The sequence below is a fragment of the Lycium barbarum genome, chromosome 7, assembly GCF_019175385.1.
Source record: "Lycium barbarum isolate Lr01 chromosome 7, ASM1917538v2, whole genome shotgun sequence".
Classification (NCBI taxonomy): domain Eukaryota; kingdom Viridiplantae; phylum Streptophyta; class Magnoliopsida; order Solanales; family Solanaceae; genus Lycium; species Lycium barbarum.
The window spans coordinates 63,383,342-63,403,490 of record NC_083343.1 but is presented as its reverse complement, the minus strand read 5'-3'; the positions used below and the strand labels follow the sequence as shown (position 1 = coordinate 63,403,490).

Here is a 20,149-nt window from a genome sequence, read left to right as displayed (position 1 = left end):
TCCATGAAAAGGCAAGGCTCCAACTTGAAAAGAAGAATCAAAAGGTGGCGAAACGGGCAAACCAAGGGAGAAAAAGGGTGGTCCTTGAACCGGGAGATTGGGTGTGGGTGCACTTCCGAAAAGAAAGATTCCTAAACAAGAGGAAGTCAAAGTTGATGCCGCGTGGGGATGGTCCCTTTGAAGTCCTTGAGAGGCTTACTGATAATGCCTACAAAATTGATCTCCCTCCGGAATATCAAGTTCATAACACCTTCAACATTTGTGACCTATCTCCTATGGTAATGGAAAGTGATAAGCCATCAAATTTGAGGACAAATTCTCTTCAAGATGGGGAGAATGATTGATACAAGATTAAGTACGAAACAACAAGAAAATGCAAGAAATAAAAGAAATAGATAATTTGACACAACTTAGACTCAATTTAGCAACCAAAGTTATAGAAAACTAAGACCTCTAAATTTAGGAACAAGAAGCAACCAAATTCTTAGTTGCCTTCGAAAGAATAACAAAAAGAAATCAAATATATCAAGGAAGAAATTATCTTACTACCTTGAACTAGGAACTAGTTAGGTTGGAAGATAAATCCTAAAGTAATGCCACAAAGTTTCAAAAGAACTCTCAATATAATATATTCTTCAAAATCTCATTTACAATGAATGTCAATCACCCCTTTATATAGTTGTAAAGAAGGAGCTAGTCAAAATAGAAATAAATGAGAATTATCTTCCCTAGAAGCATAGATGACTTCCCACACTTGGACCAAGGCAGTCAACATAGATTAAAACAACCTAGAAGACTACCCACACTTGGACCAATGCAAGTCAACATAGATAAAAACAATAATTAAATATTTATTCTAGAAACTAATATTTGGGCTAATTTTGGGCTGCTGGAAACTTCTTCTTTTGGGGCTGATTTGGGCCTCATTCCATCTCACTTTGGACTTTAATTTGGGCCTCTAAATAAGTGTAAGACTTGAGGAAAAAATCTGAATTGGGCTGGAGCTCTTCTTCCATCACAAGACACTTTAGAATTGTTGATTGCAGCCCATTAAGCTTGTCTTGCAATTTCCTCGATTGAGATCTTGTCATGGGTCTTCTTGGAACTTCCAAATCTTCATCCACGTCCTTCAATAATTCTGAGCAACCATGGATGCTATCATTCCCCTCTTCTTGAGATGAATTCGTCCTCGAATTTAAACCTGCATCAAATAAGGAAAGATCAAAAACATTGAAAGTAGCACTAACTTGATACTCACTAGGAAGATCAAGTTTGTAAGCATTGTCTCTAATCCTTTCAAGGACTTCAAATGGACCATCTCCTATTGGGTCTAGTTTGGATCTTCTTTTGGCAGGAAACCTTTCCTTCCTAAAATGCACCCATACTTGATCCCCGGGCTTAAAAATAACAGATTTTCGCCCCATGTTTCTCCTTAAGGCAGTCTGCTCATTCTTCCGCTCAATTGCAAGATTTGTTTGTTCATGAATCTTCTTCATCATTTCAGCCTTCTTCCTACCATCAAGATTAACAATATTATTAGTAGGCAAAGGCAGTAAATCAAGGGGGGTGAGGGGATTAAAGCCATAAACAACTTCAAAAGGAGACTTACCTGTAGAAGAATGGACAGTTCTATTATAGGCAAACTCTACCATGGCCAAATGTTCTTCCCAAAATGTCAATTTTCCTTTTAGAACAACCCTCAACATATTCCCTAAAGTCCTATTAACTACTTCTGTTTGCCCATCAGTTTGCGGGTGACAAGACGTAGAAAATAGTAGTTTAGTTCCCAACTTTCCCCAAAGAACCCTCCAAAAGTGACTTAAAAACTTAGCATCCCTATCACTAATAATGGTTTTAGGTATACCATGTAATTTAACCACTTCTTTTACAAACAAATCAGCCACATATGATGCATCATTAGTCTTCAAACATGAAATAAACCGAGCCATTTTTGAAAATCTATCTACCACTACAAATATATTGTCCTTACCATGCTTAGTTCTAGGCAAACCTAACACAAAATCCATGGAAATATCAAGCCAAGGGGAAGTAGGAACAGGTAAAGGAGTATATAGACCATGTGGTAACACTTTCGATTTGGCTTGTTTACATTCAAGACATTGAGAGCACACTTTCTCAACATCCTTTCGCATGCCTGGCCAAAAGAAATGTTCAACAAGTATATCCAAAGATTTGGGCACTCCGAAGTGTCCCATGAGTTCACCACAATGTGCTTCCCTAACAAACAATTCATGCAAAGAGCAATTAGGGATACACAATTTATTTTCCTTAAAAAGAAATCCATCTTGAAGATTAAACCGGTCATGAGGACCCAACTTACATTCTGCAAAAACCTTGCCAAAATCAGAATCATTAGCATAAAGGCCCTTGATTTGATCAAAACCCATCAGCTTAGAAGCTAGAGTAGAGACTAAGACATACCTTCTTGACAGTGCATCAGCAACCACATTCTCCTTTCCTTGCTTGTAAGCAATCACATATGGAAAAGTTTCAATAAATTCAACCCATTTTGCATGCCTACGATTAAGCTTACCTTGGCTCTTCAAATATCTCAAGGATTCATGATCCGTCTTAACCACAAACTCTCTAGGCCACAAATAATGCTGCCATGTAGCTAAAGTGTTATACCCCGTAAGAGTCCGTGCTATTTTAATTAAGACAAGAAAGAATGAGTTAAGAAAGTTCAAGGAAAGTTAATCGAGTTAGTAAGAATATCGTTATATATATATGGTTGCCTTAAGTATCTCGAGGTGACATCGTAACCTAAAGGATTTGAAATCGCGTTATGAGCGTATATGAGTATGTATATGTATGTATAAGAGGTTACATGAGGGTCGGAAGAGGATTAGAAGTTAAACGAAGCTGAACGAAATGAATCCAAACAACTTCAGAAAATATCTCGGACCAGATTTTTAGCCCATATTTTTGGAGGCATATCTCCTAGTATATGAGGAGTTTTAAGGTGTTTCAAAATTCTAAAATGAAGTTCATCGCGTATAGTTTCTAACTCAACAAACCGCTCGTCAAAACGATATCTGGATAAGCAGATATGGACGATGCAAGTTGGGCTGGCGGGGCAGAAAATTGTGACCCGATCCAAACATTCACATTTCGGCCCATGAGGCCCATTAACGTCAAGTATATAAGGAAAAATTATTTGAGGGCTTTTCATTTAACATAAAATCTTCCAAGAACATTAGAGAGAGAGAGAGAAAACTTCAAGGCGAAGAAGGTCATTTTGATCAAAATCCGAGCCCCGAATCCCGAAGCTCATGAAGAGAAAAGCATTGTACGTTGAGTTGCCTTCAATTTGAGCTAAATATTGGTCTTGGGGAATGAAATTTTCGTGTTTGAGCTGCTTCTAAGGTATTTATAAGATTCATTTTATGTTATTAAAGTGTTTATTTAGAGTTTTAACGAATTAGAACGGAGAAAACAACATTATAAACTCGTTTGTTGTTTTGTTGAGATTTATTGATTAGGGGCTGTTTTAATTGAAATTGATGGACTGATTTGAATTAATATTTTGGTTGTTGTAATCATAGATTATGTGATGAGAATGAAGGAATTTGAAGGTTAGAGTTGGAGTTAAAAATTGTTGTGGGTTGTTGTAAGGATTATAGAGATAATAATGTGGTTTAGTTGCATATGAATAGATGATGTGGTGTCGTGTGGCTGCTGTTGTATTTCTCAGAAATTTGCTGAAAAGATTGCATGGAATAAGGTATAAGAAGTGCATACGGGCTGCTTGGTGTATTGCAAGTGTTCGTTAGAATTTCGGGCATCGTTATGTTATAGTTGGGGGCTGTTTTGATATGTTGTTGTTCTTGTTGAAATAAAAGAATTGAAGATATGGTTGTGTCCATATGTTATTGTTGGTATTTCTGTGTCAACAGGAGAGCAATTGGAAATTCGGATAGGCGAGTTTATAGGGGAAATGCTGCCGAAATTTCGGTAGGCAATTATGTGATTAAGCTTAGATTCTTGAAAAGCTTGAAATTGACAATTGGTAAACATGACCATTTGTAGATTCTGGACGAAATTGGAATTGAAGCCAAGCGAGCATAAGGCGCAATCGAGGTATGTAAAGCCTTCCCCTTTGTTCTTTGGCATGTCCTAGGTGTGCTAGGTGGAGATTTTAGCCTCGGGGGCAATTCTGCTCATCGGAAACCGAGATTGATTTCTTGGTACTATTCATTCAATTCAATTGAACTTCAAAAGGTGCTTTTGTTGAAAAAAAGTGGTTAAACCTCCATAACTTTCACAAATGTAATCCAATCACTCCGAAACTTTCCTGGATGACTCCGTAGAGTCTAATGGCCGTGATTCATGTCCGCCACCCCGACTTGACCCGAGGTGGGCCCGTTACCCCCGGCGCCCCTCCTATGGTTTTGTTTGTCTCACTTCGGTGCGACAAGTCTAGGGACTTATGGCTATTGTCCCGACTACTAAACGGGAGATATTTTATCTATCCTGAGACGGATTTTAATTATTATTGAACCAACTGCGGGGACAGAAACCCTGATATGTGCTGTATGGCTTTAGCCAATGTACTCTTGTCCGGAGTTCGCAGGTAACTCCTGGTTATTATGCTGCTTACTATACGATAGGTGTTATGACCACCTTCATGAGCGTTATAAAAAGTTTTTGACATCTAAAACGTTTTGAAAACCTTACCCTGATAATTTGGATAAACTACTTATCTTCTGTATTTTCTGATATACGATTTTGGCATACCTGAATCTTGTGTGATGCATGATCCTGGCACGTGTGATTTATGTTTGGGAAGTAGTGATTTGGTATCCTGTATGGTTGTTTTTTGTTTCACCGAGTCCCGGGCCGGTTATGTGAATATGCGCATATGTAATATTGGCCGCTGGACCCTCGACCGCGGCGTGTCCGACATTGACAGCTGGACCCTTGACCGCGTCATGCCGGACGTGTGGCATTGACTGTTGGACCCTTGACCGCGTCTGCCGCACTTGTGATTGTGCCTGACATAGACCGCTGGACCCTTGACCGCGGTATGTCAAATGTGTGATTCTGACCGCTGGACCCTCGACCGCGGTATGTCTGATTGTAACCGCTGGACTTTTGGTCGCGGTATGTGTGATTATAACCGCTGGACCCTTGGCCGCGGTACGTGTGATAGTGACCGCTGGGTACTTGGCCGCGGTATGAGTGGTAGCGACCGCTGGACTTATGGCCGCGGAAATTGTGCGTTGATTCTTTTATATGTGTGAAACAAAAATGTTTTTCAAAAGAAAGTAAAGCATTTTGACATTCTAACTGTCGTATTTGCCTGTTGGAACCTCTTGGGTATGACTTGTGCACTAGAGGCGACCCTGTGGCGACCTGGTTATTCGTGCACACCCCAGTGCACTGTCCATTGTGCCCCTCACTAAAGGGCCGAAACCTGAGGTAAATGTATACTACCTGTGCTTGTGTAAGTTTATGATTCTGCATGCATGGTTCTGCCTGTTACATTTCTGGACAGCGGATTCGGAGAATGATTCTGTTGGTGTTGCTTCTGCATGATTGAGCCGGACTATGCTTCAGTCGGCTGTAGTTCGACACCCCTAGCTTCGGTTGCGGGAATGTCAGTCGCACTCTGTGCCCCGATCCGCACGATGATCCTGCCAGTTAGGCTTCGTACCTCTGTTTCATATCACGATTCAGACGGCTACACCCCGTGCTTATGATATATATCGTGGTCCTGGCCACACACTCTGTATTTCCGTTTCGGACTCGGATCCGATACTACCTGTTCTAGTTCTATACTTCTGGCTCGGTTTTGCTTATATTGTTATATTTTCGCTTTACATACTCGGTACATTTCCGTACTGACCCCCTGTTCTTCGGGGGCTGCGTTTCATGCCGCACAAGTACTCCCAGTTGAGTTGAGGATAGATGGAAGATGTTCCAGTGCAGATGGCAAGCTCCATTTGTTCCCGGAGTGCTGCCAAGTCAGATTCTGTATGTTATGCTTTTGGGATCTTACTAGAGACTTTGTAGACAGTGTCGTGGGTATTGGTTGTCGGTCTGTGTACGTAATGAATTTTGTATGATCACAAATTTGTTCGGCTTGAAAGCCACGAGAAAGAATATTTCTGAAAGAAAAGTTTTGCTATGTACTTTATTATTTGTTTTAAAGAAAAAAAAAAGAGTTGACGTGATTTTATGTGCAGCGAGAGTCTGAGGGTTCGCTCGGCCCTAAGTAAGGGTCGGGTGCCCATCACACCCCAGCGAGGTCGGGGTGTGACATAAAGCCTTTACCAAACATATAGCTCTTTGTCATAAGTTGAGTAGTTAAATGTAGCTCCACTCAACTTTTCACTAAAGTATGCAATAGGCTTGGACTCCTGCATCAAAACAGCACCTATTCCTTTTTCCAGAAGCATCACATTCAACTTCAAAAGACTTAGAAAAATTAGGTAATTGCAAAAGAGGAGAAGAACTTAATTTTTCTTTCAACAAGTTAAAAGCATCATCTTGGTCTTTCCCCCATGTAAAAACCTTATCTTTCTTGATAACTTCAGTTAAAGAAGCAGCAATGGTACTAAAATCTCTAACAAATCTCCTATAAAAACTAGCAAGCCCATGAAAACTTCTAACCTCAGTTACACTCTTGGGTTTAGGCCACTCTTTAATTGCCTTGATTTCCTCTTCATCAACCTCAACTCCCTTAGAACTGACCACAAAACCCAAGAATACCACACGATCCACACAAAAGGCACACCTTTTGAGATTAGCAAACAATTGTTGTTTTCTAAGAACTTCAAAAACTTGTTTTAGGTGTTCTACATGCTCATCTAGAGTTTTAGAAATGATCAAGATATCATCAAAATAAACCACCACAAACTTTCCATGAAAATCCTTAAAAACGTGATTCATCAATCTCATGAACGTGTTGGGTGCATTAGTCAAGCCAAAAGGCATAACTAACCACTCATAAAGCCCATATTTGGTCTTAAAAGCAGTTTTCCATTCATCTCCAGGATTCATTCGAATCTGATGGTAACCACTTTTTAGATCAATTTTAGAAAAGATTTTGGACCCATGCAATTGATCCAACATGTCATCAAGACGAGGAATAGGATGATGATACTTTACCGTAATCTTGTTGATAGATCGACAATCCACGCACATCCTCCAAGATCCATCGTTTTTGGGCACTAATAGAACAGGAACTGAGCAAGGACTCAGGCTCTCTCGCACAAACCCTTTTTTAAGCAACTCCTCAACCTGCCTTTGTAACTCCTTTGTCTCTTCAGGATTACTCCTATAAGCAGGCCTATTTGGAATCTGTGCACCAGGCACAAAGTCAATTTGGTGTTCAATTCCACGCAAAGGTGGAAGACCTTTAGGAATATCTTCAGGAAAGATATCATCAAAATCCTGCAAAAGATAAAAAACACTACTTGGCAAAGAAGAAGTTAGTAGCTCAGAATTAATCAAGACTTCTTTGTAAGTAAGTAGTATTATGGGCAATCCCTCTTTTCTTGCATTCAAACACTCTTTGGCTTTTATATAGAGACTCTCCTTTTTCTTTTCCTTAGCATCTTTCCTCTCACCAAAACTTTCTTTTTTTCCACTCAAACCCTCTTTTACCTCTTTGCTTAAGTTGTTGCCCTCTTTCTCTCTCTCTTGGCCATCTTTCATTTCTTTTCCGTCAAGCTCACCTTTTTTCTGTCCCCTTTGTTTTCCCATTGATTCCCTCAATCTCTTTTGATCTTCAAACACCTGAGAAGGTGTTAAAGGTGCAAGAGTATACTTCTTGCCATTAAGCTCAAGTTAATATCTATTCTTCCTTCCATCATGAAAAGTATTCCTATCGAACTTCCATGGACGACCAAGCAAGATATGACAAGCTTGCATAGGAATGACATCACAAAGAGTATCATCCTCATACCTGCTAATATTGAATGAAATCATGCATTGTTTGTTGACTTTCAATTCACCACTATCATTCAACCATTGGAGTCTATAAGGCTTAGGGGTTTCATGCATGCAAGCCCTAAAGTATCTACCAAGTGTGAACTCACTACATTAGCACAACTACCACTGTCGATAATCATAGAACAAGTTCTCCCCCTTATCCCCCACCTAGTATGGAATATATTTTCCCTTTGTTCTTCACTATTGACTCCCAAATTGATAGCCATAATCCTCCTAACTAATGCAACCAAACCATCATTAAAAGGAAGTTCTACATCATCTTCACTCACACCTCCCTCTTCTTCCTCTTTCTCACTTTGTTTACTCTCATTTTCTCCATCAAGAATCTTCCTAGCTATCCCAACAAAACCACTATTAGGCAACTCTACGTCATCTTCACTCGCACCTCCCTCTTCTTCCTCTACCTCACTTTTTTCACTATCATACTCTCCATCTTCTTTCATGAGTATATTTCTTCTATTTGGACATTCAGGCAACATATGCCCTCTTCCATGACATTTGTAACATTGAATAGAACTAGAAGGTTTTGGTGATTTAGGATTAAAAGTTTTACCTCCCTCCTTGTCATCTACTTTGGCCTTCCCCTTGCCTTCTTGAGGCCTAGAAGTCACATCTTGTTTAGGCCATGGCTTCTTTGAATTGGTGTTTGGCCGACTCCTCCACGAGCTAGCTTGCTGCTTTCTTTTAATTTGCTTTTCTAGTTTTACAGCCATATCCACTAACTCATCTAAAGTTAGATATTGTTGTATCTCTACTACATCAGCTATTTCTTTATTTAAACCATTAAGAAATCTAGCCATAGTGGCCTCTTCATCTTCCATACAATTAGCTTGGATCATATCCATATCCATAGCTTTGAAGTATTCATCAACAGTCACGGTTCCCTGCTCCAATCTTCGAAGACACATTTGTAGGTCTCTTTGAAAGTGGGAAGGCACGAACCTCTTCTTCATGACTCTCTTCATCTCAGCCCAAGTAGCAATGGGTGGTTCTCAATCTTGTTGTCTATCCCTTGTAAGCTTTTTCCACCAAATAGAAGCATAGTCAGAAAATTCAACAACGGCAAGCTTTACCTTCTTAGCTTCAGAATAGTTGTGATAATAAAAAATGGCTTCAACTTTCCGCTCCCAATCAAGGTACAAGTCTGGATCTCTTGTTCCCTTGAAAGTTGGCATCTTCATATTTATGCTATTGATGTTATCATCTTCATGCTATTGATGTTATCATCTTCCACTCTTCCTCGTTGTCCCCTCCTATCTCTCCCTACCCTATCTAGATTTACATCAAGATCATCAACAAAATCATCTATAGGGTTTTCTTGATTTACAATGGGGCCATGGGGCAATTTCTTCTATTTTGAGGCCTAGGATTATTTTGTGGTTGTACAACATGTTGACCTCCCCTCCTAAGTTCAGCTATTGTCTCATTTTGTTCAGCAATGGCATCCTTGATCTCTTGAAATTGCAAGGTTCATCTTTCGAATTGTTGGTGCATAGCTTGTAGAATGAAGTCATTTCTTCCTCGGATCTCGGCTTCTTGCCCAGCCATCCTTTCATCATCACTACCACCTGTATTGGTCATCTAAAAAACAATAGTTTATCACTCAAAGTTTGGCTTTTGTTTTCCTCAATTGTTCTCACTCACTCTTGCCTTTTTCCACTCAAATAACCTTTGGAAAAACACTTTATGGATTTATAATTAAACCCCACTAGAATCAAGCCCTTAGTAGTAAAATAAAGAATTTTGGGGCACTAAAGAAAGTGAAGAACCAATCCTAGAAAGAATTAGAATTTAGTTGAAACAAGACTCGAACAAAAGGACTTTTTTTGAAAAAAAAAACAAGACAAAAGGAGTAAGAAAAAAAAATTGATTGCTCCTTATCTTTAAAGATCTAGGATCCCCTCTTCTTGTTTTCTATCTTAATCTTTAGAAAACAAATAAGATGGAAGAAATTTCTTGAAAGCAAACACTGAACTTTTTTTTTCGTCACTGTTCACTGCTACAGTACCTTTTTTTTTTTTTTGCTCTTTTTTTTTTTTCAAGAAATCCCCAAGATTATCAAGAACAAAATCTTGATAGAACCGCTCTGATACCACTTGATAACAACGAGGTTAGGGAGATCCCAAATTTATAATTAAAATATAAGAAGTGCGGAAGCAAATATAAAAAAGAATCTAAAAACTAGAAAATAAAAGATATGGGAAATTCGAAGGAACAATCCACGAATTTCCAAGAATGTTAGTTCTAAAGTCTTGACAAGATCCAAGTAACAACGTATAGATTTATAGGAAGAAATCTAACGCCTATACTTGAGATAACAAATCAAAAACAGTAGATTAGGATCCTGACCGCTTTGTGAGTAACTTAAGACAACAATTAGTATTTAGAACTAACCGCCTTCGAAAGAATACCAAAAAGAAATCAAAGATATCAAGGAAGAAATTATCTTACTACCTTGAACTAGGAACTAGTTAGGTTGAAAGATAAATCCTAAAGTAATGCCACAAAGGTTCAAAAGAACTCTCAATATAATATATTCTTCAAAATCTTATTTACAATGAATGACAATCACCCCTTTATATAGTTGTAAAGAAGGGGCTAATCAAAATAGAAATAAATGGTAATTATCTTCCCTAGAAGCATAGATGACTTCCCACACTTGGACCAAGGCAGTCAACATAGATTAAAACAACCTAGAAGACTACCCACACTTGGACCAATGCAAGTCAACATAGATAAAAACAACAATTACATATTTATTCTAGAAACTAATATTTGGGCTAATTTTGGGCTGCTGGAAACTTCTTCTTTTGGGGCTGATTTGGGCCTCATTCCATCTCACTTTGGACTTTAATTTGGGCCTCCAAATAAGTGTAAGACTTGAGGAAAAAATCTGAATTGGGCTGGAGCTCTTCTCCCATCACAAGACACTTTTGAATTGTTGATTGCAACCCATTAAGCTTGTCTTGCAATTTCCTCGTTTGAGATCTTGTCATGGGTCTTCTTGGAACTTCCAAATCTTCATCCACGTCCTTCAATAATTCTGAGCTACCATGGATGCTATCAGTTTGTGGGTCGTTACTTCCGGCAAAATCCCAGTCATGTCTAAATGGGACCAAGCAAAACAATTGGTATTATCTTTATGAAATTTATAAAATCAAGCCTAAGCTCCGGGAATAACCCGGTGCCCAGGTATACCTTCCTTTTCAGCTGCTAATCGAAAAGAACAACTTGCTCCAGTTCCTCTCTGGTGGATTTTTTGGCATCCGCTTCATTCGGGACTACGAACGACCTCGGTAATCCATAATTTTCCATTTCTTTAGGCTCTTCAACATTCGACTCAGTGACTTCCCCTTCTCGTAAACCCACGATCTGTGCAGTTGCCGAGCCGACTTGCTGTAATTGCTATTTTGCTTCAGTTTCAAGCCCTTTCTCATTTGCTAAAGGCAATTCTTCCTTCTCATGTGATTTAATAGCGAACATTTCTTTTGCTACCGATTTCTCACCTCGAATTTTTCTAATTCCATCCAGTGTTGGGAACTTGAGAAGTAAATGCAATGTCGAAGATACTGCCTTCATATTGCATATCCAAGGCCTTCCAAAGATCGCATTGTAGCTCATATCACCATCTATGACATAGAATTTGGTGTGTTTGAGCATTCCTCCCGCATTAATTAGTAATATAATTTCCCCCTTTACCGTCTCACTTGCCATATTGAACCCATTAAGCACCCTAAAAGATGGTGCCAGTCCGTCCAGCATTGACAATTGGTCCACCACTTTCCACCGGACGATGTTTGTTGAACCACCCGGATCAATCAATATTCGTTTAACTTGGCAATCCACGATCGTAACAGATATCACCAAGACGTAATCATGTGGACGAGTAACGCCATCCGCATCTTCATCGGTGAATATGATTTCTTCTTCTGGGACAAAATTCTGCGATCTCTTCTCTCGTGTTATTAAGAACTTTGTCCTTTTCATGATGAAAGGAGTTCTCGCGATCTCAGTTCCTCCAAAATTATAATCAGTATTCCTTCTTGACCTATCATGGTTTTGACTTCGGCCAGTTGATCCAGCCGGTAATTCGAATTGGTTATCTTCCATTCAGATTTTTGATTCATACCTATTATGAGCATATGCCATGTTGTAGCAGGAAATTCCAATAGGTTTTCTTTCAGTTTTAACGAGGTTCTTGAACTTCTAAGGTTTAACTCTATCAGTAAATTCCTCAGCTGCCCATTCGTCCGGGACGGCCGGTAACAGCATCCGTTCCTTCTCAAACCATATAAAAAATCACAGAGTAATTCAGCATCGCCTTGGGCAATCTTGAAGATATTCGCTTTCCTCGCTGACACCTTCTTTGCCCCAACATGTGCTTTGATAAAAGCATCCGCAAGAATTTCAAAAGAGTGAATCAAATGCTCTGGAAGCAATGAATACAAAGTCATTGCTCCTTTAGACAATGTTTCTCCAAATTTCTTGAGTAAAACGGACTCAATCTCATCTGGTTGCATATCATTCCCTTTAACAGCACACGTGTATGATGTCACATGCTCTTGAGGATCCGTCCCATCATATTTGGGTAGATCCGACATTTTAAACCTTTTCGGGATCAACTTGGGTGTTGCGCTTGGCGGGAATGGCAACTGAACATATCTCTTCGAATCCGGTCCCTTCAGTATCGGTGGGGCTCTTGGAATCTGATCTATCAGGGAATTGAATGCCTTAAATTCTTTTTTGTTCTAATCCAATCGACTATTTAATTCTTTCTCATTCTTTTCTAGCCGATTGGAAAAGGCCTCCAGGTACTGCATAACGATCGGCGTAGTTTTGCCACCTTAGGTATCACTGCTGCTTTCTCCATGCTCCACATTCGTATTTGGTAGGTTTGTTCCAGCATTATTCCTCCCTGCTTGTAAGTCAGTAATAGCTTTTTGCTGCTTTTTCAGCAAGTCCAGGATCTTTTCTAACCCTGGATTTACAGCCGCCACTTCTTCTTGATGGTCATCATTAGGAATTAAATCATTTCCTGTATGCTTGGATCCACGAGGGGAAATCTAGGTTTGATCATCCCACGCCCTGAGTTCTCCTATTGTCGGATCTCTTTCTTGCGCATTGACATTATTCAACACCCCATCAGCTTGATTTCCAGTGTTTTTCATAATTCCAGATTACCTAGTAGCAAAGATTTGAAAGTGATAAGTAAGGTAATTATAGAAACAAAACAATACCACAATTATCCTTAGCCCCACGGTGGGCTGGGCACCAAACTGTTTACCCTAAAAAGTGTATAGTTAAATTTGTTTGTGGTTTAAAGGATAAGTGAATTGATTTGTTATAAATAATGAAAAAATAGCTGATAACAAGTAAGAAAATCAAGCCAATAAGTCAATATAAATCATAAATGAAATAATTGAGTCTGGGCTTGTATGATTCTCAGAGAAAATTCTTTGATAAGTTTCCTCCGGTGGAGCACTTGCACGCCTTAGCCTTTGATAAATAGGTGTTGATATGGGGCAAAAGAATAGTAAAAATATGCAAATTTTAAGGACTGAATTGTATAAATTAGTGTAGACTGTGTATTTCGATGATGTTTACAGTGAGCTATTAGGCTCCTTTTATAGTTGACATTCATCAGCTTTGAGCTGTAAATCTAGCCTAATAATGGACAGTAAATGCTACTTTAATTCTAAAGTGTAATGTTTGCTACGAATCTGGACCGGACATGTGACGCTCATCTTCCATAAATGACCCGAACCAACTAGTCCGAAAGAGTTTCTCCGGGTTTATTCAGGACTTCTTGTTCCAACCAAACAAAATGACTAAGCAACGCTTTAACTCCAACTACCACGTGTCCCATTCCCATCATGCCACGTGTCGAGCCTTATTTTGTTATGTATACAATTAGACCATTTTATAGCTACCTGGCGAAGCTGGTTACTCAAGCTAAGAGATATAGGAAGGTATATCTAGGTAGAGGAAAAGATAAGATTTTGCTAGAGGAAGACCTTATAAACCAGGTTTTGGATTCTTTTGAAGAAGGAAGAACGTATATGGAAAGAAAAGAGGGCAAAGTCACGTGACTAAGAGAACTTCTGCCCGTAATGGATAAAAAAGTTAACATAGGGATGTTTTTGGTCAACTTTTTATAATTTAAAGGATGATTTTGGTTAAGTGGAATATCATAAGGATGAAGTTAAAGATTGAGTGAAACAGTAGGAATGATTTTGTTAAGAACTCGACAAAGCAACAATGTTTTTTGGGTCGAAAATAATGAGAAACCAAAACAATAAACTAGAGTCGTAGACCGCCGGTCTGGGACATCGAAAGTATTCCAAAAATCCTTCAACCCGCGCCTCCTTCCCAACCTCGCCTCGTTCGGCAGTCCAACTTAACCGGTGAATTAATCTCCCCATCATACCAATTGGTCGCTTGAATCCTCCTCCCCCGTGGTCGCGACCAGACAACCAAACAAGCCCTCTTCTTGCGATCTTATGCTCTTACTTGGTAACCCTTTACCCGCTGTTTGGATGGTTGTTTCCCGTGGTTCATTATTGTATTGTTTTCATTGATATCATGTTTGTTTCCATTGTTCTTAAAAATTATATTGTATGATGTTGTAAACCTGTTGTCACTCGGTTGTTATATAACCATGAAAAAGCTCAATTTTTCTCTCCCTCTACCCTCCTTTCTTTTTTATCACTAAAGAGGGCTAACTTTGTGTAAAGAGAATGCGACAGGTACCAGACTAAAAATAGATAAAAGCAGAATTCATATAGTTGATCTCAGCTAGTCTAGGATTGAGGCATAGCCGGTTGATTGGTCGATAAGAGAGTCAATCCGATATTTTACTAGCTATTTTTTATGAAGAGTATTTGACTAGCTGTTACTTAATAGTTTTCCCATTATCAAGCACTCGCTTAACATTGAAGAGTATGTTATTACTTGAATAAAAGAGATGAACTTTTTAATTGGTGAATATGAAATAGCAGTGTCGTCTGGAGTTCATTCAAATATATTATCAACAACAACATACCCAGTTGAATCCCACAATATGGGGTCTGGGGAGGATAAAGTGTACGCAGACCATACCCTCACCTTGGAAGGTAGGGAGGCTATTTCTGAAAGACCCTCGGCTCAAAAGAAAACAAGGGAAAACAAGTGAAAAGAGTCAGGTACGGACAAGCAAATCAAAACAATGCGAAAATGAGAAATAGCAAGAGCAAGGAAGTCATGATAAAAAAAGCAAAGACAGATAAGACCCAACACATAGAAGCAGGATAAAAATACTCCTCATGCGAGAAATAAAAACTTGCGGCCCCCCACTAGCCCTCTGCCCTGATACTCGCGACCTCCACCCCCTCCTATCACCAGCCATGTCCTCGGTAAGCTGAAGTAGCGTCATATCCTACAGAATCACCTCCCTCTAAGCCTTCTTTGGCCTACCCCTCCCTCTCTTCAAGCACACCACTGCCATCCTCTCACACCTCCTCACTGGCGCATCAACCCATCTCCGCTGCACATAGCCGAACCATCTCAACCTCCCTTCCCGCATCTTATCCTCCATAGGGGCCACACCCACCTTGTCCCGAATCACTTCATTCTGAATCATATCTCTCCTGGTATGCTCGCACATCCATCTTAGCATCCACATCTCTGCTACCTTCATTTTCTGGTCATGAGCTTTCTTAACTGGCTAGCATTCCGTCCCATACAACATAGTCAGTCTAACCACCGCTTTGTAGAACTTTCCCTTTAGAATAGGCAGCACCTTCTTATGGCACAACACCCCCGATGCGAGCTTCCATTTCATCCATCCCGCTCCAATACGATGTGTGACATCATCGTCAATCTCGCCAGTCCCTTGGATGATCGACCTCAGGTACTTGAAACTTTCTTTTTTCGTGATGACTTGAGTATCTAGCTGGACGTCCTCATCCTTTACCTGACTCAAATCACTGAACTTGCACTCTAAGTACTCAGTCTTAGTCCTTCTCAACTTGAAACCCTTCGACTCTAAAGTCTGTCGCCAAACCTCCAGTCTCGCGTTAACACCGCTCCGCGACTCATCAATAAGCACAATGTCATTTGCAAATAATATGCACCACGGTACCTCTCCTTCAATATAGCTTGTCAGAGCGTCCATTGCCACAGCAAACAGAAACGGGCTAAGCGCAAACCCCTGGTGCAGGCCCATCGTGACTGGAAAGTGTTCTGAGTCACCTCCAACCGTCCTCACCAGGGTCTTGGCTCCATCATACATTTCCTTAATCTCTCTAATTTATGCTACAGGAACACCTCTAGCTTCCAGACATCTCCACAGCACCTCTCTTGGGACTTTGTCGTAAGCCTTCTCAAGGTCAACAAACACTATGTGCAAGTCAGTCTTCTTATCCCTATATTGTGCTCTACCAACCTCCTCACAAGGTGAATGGCTTCTGTAGTCGAACGACCCGGCATGAATCCAAACTGGTTCTCCAAAATAGATACTTTCTTCCTCATCCTCGCTTCTACTACTCTGTCCCAAACTTTCGTCGTATGGCTCAACAACTTGATGCCCCTATAGTTGTTGCAGTTCTGGATATCCCTCTTGTTTTTATACAATGGGATCATGGTGCTCCATCTCCACTCTTCCGTCATCTCCGTCATCCTAAAAATAACATTCAACAACCGTGTAAGCCACTCCAAGCCTCCCCTACCCATATTCTTCCAAAATCTACCGGTATTTCATCTGACCGGGTCGCTCTCCCCCTGCTCATCTTCCGCATAACCCTATCGACCTCTTCAACCTTGACCCGCCTACAGTATCCAAAATTGCAACGACTCTCTGAGAGTTCCAATTCACCTAAAACGATGTTCCGGTCCCTCACTTCGTTCAAGAGTTTATGAAAGTAGGAATGCCATCTTCGTCTAATAAGGGCATCCTCCACCAAAATTTCCCCTCCCTCGTCTTTGATACACTTCACTCGATCCAGGTCCCGAGCCTTCCACTCCTCCGCTTTGGCTAGCCTGTACAAATTCTTATCCCCTCTTTTTCCCCCCTAATTATTCATACAAGCGTCCAAAAGTAGCAGTCTTAGCAGCCATAACTGCTAACTTCTCCTTTTTCCTTGCCTTCTTATACTGCTCCCTATTAGTCCTCTTCTTATCTTCGTCTGTGCTCTCTACTAGCTTTAGATACGCTGCTTTCTTAGCTTCCAATTTACCTTGTATCTGCTAGAGTAACCCTTTGAGACCCCTAGCACCTCTCTTGCCGCTTTCCTGATGTTAGCAGCCATCGTAGTACACATAGTACTCCCATCCCCGCTACTCCTCCAGGCTCTCAACGCCCTCAACCGCTACCCCAGCTCCTGGGCATTGTCCTTGTTCAAAGCGTACCGCCTAATCTTTGGCTGACCCAATACAACCCTCTTTCTTCTCTTCCTTTTTATCTCCAAATCCATAACCAAGAGCCTATGTTGGGTCGTGAGGTTCTCGCTTGGGATAACCTTGCAGTTCGTGTATAAACGTCTACCGCACTTTCGGGAGAGTAGGTAATCAATTTGTGTCTTGGCCCTCGTACTCCGAAAGGTGACCAAGTGCTCTTCTCTCTTCTGGAAACTAGAGTTCGCTATCACCAAATCGAAAGCTCTCGCGAAATCCAACAGCGCAGTACCTCCCTCGTTCCTATCCCCCAAACCCGAAGTCTCCATGCACATCATCTTATCCCCTAGCCAACATCCTGATGTGCCATTGAAATCACTACCAAGAAACAACTTCTCTGAGTGCGGAAAACCCCACACAACCTCATCCAAATCCTCCCAGAATAGCCTTTTGATCTCCTCATCCTAGCCCGCCTGCTGTGCGTAAGCACTAACCACGTTTAAAGTATGCCCTCCAACTACTATCTTAATAGTCATCAGCCTACCACTCACCCTCCTGACCCCTACCACCAGATCACGGAGCTCTCTGTCAACCAGAATGCCGACTCTGTTCTTACCCTTCGGGCCTCTTGAGAACCACAACTTAAACCCATGTACACCCCGAGCCCTATCTCCCACTCATCTATACTCTTGGACACATGTTATGTCGATCTTCTTCTTCTCAAGAATCTTCGCTAGCTCTATAAACTTCCCCGTCAGGGTGCCAATGTTCCAGGACCCAATTCTCAGCCTAGCGGCTCCCTTTCTGCCCTTAACCCTCTTCCTACCTCCCACCCCTCCTCCCTCCCGAGGACATGGCCTTACCCTACCATCATCCACCGCAGCCACTATAATAAAGGTCGAGCTAAAGTGGCACCAACACTATACAAGCAGAAAATAGAACGATAGGGGTAGCAATAATGGAATAAATTCGCTAAAATGACGGAACACTAGAAAAATTAACTAACTGTAGCCGGAGGTACCAACTCTAGGCTGGACAGAACCTGAATTAGTTACTAAGTAGTGCTTCTGCTGCTGCCGAAACACTGTTTCTAGTCATCGTGCCAGAATTACTATTCACCAAAAATTACTATTCCCGGCGAATGCCTGCTGCTCAGTTTCCACCTGTATTGCGGGACCACAAGAAAACCAAAAAAAAAGGGAAAAGAAAAGAGAAGGCTAGGGAGGAAGAGAGATACCACACAAACCCTAACAGTGGTGGTACAGGTCTGCGGTGGTTGTGGAAAGAAGTAGAGGAAGAGAGAAAGAAGAGAAGAAGTAGTGCATCGGGAGAAAAGGAAAGAGAGAAAAAGGAGAATGAGAGAGAGATAAAGAGAGAAGAGGAGAGAGAGTTGCTGCCGACTTACCTGGGGCGACCTCCGGTGGCCACTGGCCGGAAAAACTCATTAGTCAGGTCAGAGTAGCCTTGTTACTGTTGTGGGAAGAAATAGGAGAGAGCAGAGAGAATTTTCCCACGTAGAAATGTCAACTTCAATTGGTGAAATGTTAAGCTAAGGAAATTTCGAGGACTTTCCAGGTCAAGTACTCATGTTAACATAACTAAGACAATGATGTCATTTTTTTAATCGAACAAGACAATTATGTCATTTAAAGCTTATAGAATTTAGCTTTTGAGATATTTGACTCTTGGAGAATGCATCTTGGTTAATTTACATTGATTGGTAAATAGATGGTCAAGGAGATGGTGTGGCTAGGATAATCTGCTCATGTACTGTTATCTAATTAAGTTATTTGCATTATTTAAGAATACAATTGTATTTCAAAGGTGTTAAAGGAACTTTTGAAGGAGTAAGGGGATGAGAGAGCCAGAATTAATTGTCAAATCACTGAATTTTATGTCCTTTCTAGTCTCATAAATTCTCTAGGTATTATATGCTAGAAAATGTGCCCAAGTCTACTATGTTTGTGTTTACTTACTGAAGTGAAGTAAAAAAAATGACCTTGGAACCAACAATGATTTTCTTCACTTTGGTACCCTTAGAGAAAATGGTGCCTCTTGTTATTGAAGTTGTTGAGTCCCACATCAGGTGGGATGAGGTTAATTGGTCTCCTTATATGGTTTGGGAAATTCTTTGCTCACGAGCTAACTTTTGGGGTTGAGTTAGACCCAATGACCATTTCTTTAACTTGGTATAAAAGAAAGGCCCATCCCACTTTGTTGTTACCAGACGTTGAGCCCCCATCTTTATATTTGTCACGACCCAGCCCCGTGGGCCGCGACTGGCACCCTACCTGGGTACCCAGACCAAATCGCATATTCATTTCCGAATCCGAACTTATTTCAAAATTTTCAGGAAGTTATATCAAACATAATTTATATCGAAAATATGTCTTAAGCGGTCATATCAAATCAAACTCAAACAAAGCGGCGGAATAGACATCGCCGGTCAAAATACAAATATATACAAAAGGGCCATGTGGGGCCATCATATCAAACAGACCGCTTTAAGACCCGATAGCAAAATCAGACCATAAACACATAGGACCCTCGCCCCACAAAGATGACTACAGGCCTCTACGAACTCAAAACATAACATAAGGCGAGACAGGGCCCCGCCATACCCAAACTGTCAAATATACAAAGTATATACAAAGCAAAAAGAGTCTGTACCAAAAGTGGACTCCGGATCAAATAGGAGAACTCCGGAATAGCAAGAAGTGAAGCCTACTGCGGAGGATCACCGATATCCGCACCTGCGGGCATAAAACGCAGCCCCCGAAGAAAGGGGGTCAGTACGAAA

General features: G+C 40.7%; 1 pseudogene; it reads right to left on the bottom strand.

Moving 5' to 3' along the window:
* Positions 1-484: 484 nt before the first annotated feature.
* On the bottom strand, positions 485-9,161 carry LOC132601509 (uncharacterized; annotated as a pseudogene).
* Between the last annotated feature and the right edge of the window lie 10,988 nt (positions 9,162-20,149).